A 1,958-nucleotide genomic window follows, 5' to 3' on the forward strand; every position below is an offset into this window, starting at 1 on the left:
GAAGTTGCAGGGCATCACATATGGGCTATATGGACCTGAGTCATTTGGGTGATTTGATGTTTCACCAGAAACCTCTGCACAAGATGTGTTGCAGGAACAGGAGCACTGTTGTGATGAAGCTGTCAATCACCAGTTGCCCATAGTGGAGGCCTTCTGAATCATTCAAATAGTTTCTGAGGAGGAACGTTGAAGCTTAATGCAAAATTTGATGCAGATTGTTTGCTCTATTTGCTCACTCACTTTGAATGCCATAGTACACATGCTCACTCAATGGCTTCTATGGCCCCCACATGACCATCTTCATTGGTCATGCACGAGCATTCCAGTCCTCTCTCTTTTTGGCTGCCAGGTTATGTTGATGCCACATAAGCTGTTCTCATTATATTAACAACAGTGGGGCTTTTTATGGACAGACATTATGTATGTATATAAATATATATATATATATTTCCCTCCTGGAAAAGACCTAACTCACATCAGTATCTCAAAGAGGTTTATGATCCTGGCATAACGGAAAGACTTGGAATCATGAGTAATCTTTGGGCTTTCCCCTTCCTCGTTAGCTGTTTAACCTGCCTTCTGTAGCCATTTCACTTCTGCAGGGCTTACCTGCAGAATAAGATGGCTGCACCAGAGAATGTCTGTTACCCTTTCCAGCACAGCATTCTGTAGTCCTGAGTCAGAAACTCACCTGCATCGACTTAAATACTTAAGCCACCAATGCCCTCACTGTGTTTTTTGTTTGTTTGTTTTTCTTTTAACTGCCTTCATTTTTAGGAGGTTACTGTGCAGTTTCTGTGTAGAGCATAGTTTAGGTTATGCTGAAAAGTGTGCAGGGCTGCATACATATCAACCTGAGGAAAAGCACACCTAAAAGTTGTACAGATCTTCTAGAATGCCATGCAGCATGTGAAAGAGAACTCGTACCCTGCAGGTGACACACAGCGTTGTCAATGTTAGGGACCATGCCTTAAACTGAGAGAAGTAAGAAAGTAAAGTTTAAGACCATTCCGTTCCTCACTATGTAGGAGGAAAAAAAGACAGCTATGTAAATTAAGGAGTTGTATCTCATTGTCAATTTCTCATCTGTTGCGAGTTTGAATGATTTCTAAATCAGAAGAGTGCTGAAGATCTGTTTTCCTGTTACTTTCAAGCCTAAGGAATTTGGAGCTGGAGTTCTGAGCCAGGAAACAGCCCTGTTTTGAATTCAGAGGCTCTACTGCTGAGCACAGATGCTAGGCTGGTGATAAATTCCAAAAGGTTCAGCTTGATATTCTGACTCCAGAGGTCAGAAAGGGTTCCTTGGGGTGGGCAGATGAAGAATAGCAAGCATGGCTGAGGAGTCATCAGTTGTAGCAGCACCTTGACAGGCTTTGGGGAAGTGATCAGCTAGGAGATCACTTAATAAATAGCCTTTATTAGGTAGGCTATTGTAGTGGGCACTGCTGGCCTCAGGCTATAAGGTGTCTCTAAATTTCTATATATTTGACATGATGTAGCTTCAATATCTACAAAGCTCTCTAAATTTTTTGCTTTACAGTTGCTTCAGTTATATAGACCCAGCCTCCAAAGCTGATATAACCTATTATGAAGAAATTCTTAGTTTGAGAGATATTAATGGGACGTGTTCTCCCAGATCTTTTTTTGAGCCCTTCAGAGTGACACGTTAGTGTGGCAGCCATGCATGTGCTCTGACCCACATGCACAGGATCCGCCAGGCTCCGACCTCAGAGGCAGGTGCCCACCCCAGCTTTTTTTCGTTCTTTCTTTCCCCAGACGTTTTCTAACATTGCAGGTCTGTTAAAATGTTTTTCAATATAATGAAAGAGATGAAACTTTTTCTGAATTCAAATCCCCACAGAGACTGTTTTTCTGGGAGATGGCTTGAAAGAGTCTTACAGAGCTGAGATGTCAGCAATCATGAACTTCATACAAAATTTGGTTAAATTACATACATT

Source organism: Sturnira hondurensis, unplaced genomic scaffold (genome assembly GCF_014824575.4).
Source record: "Sturnira hondurensis isolate 20B ecotype Veracruz unplaced genomic scaffold, ASM1482457v3 Scaffold0018606, whole genome shotgun sequence".
Lineage (NCBI taxonomy): Eukaryota > Metazoa > Chordata > Mammalia > Chiroptera > Phyllostomidae > Sturnira > Sturnira hondurensis.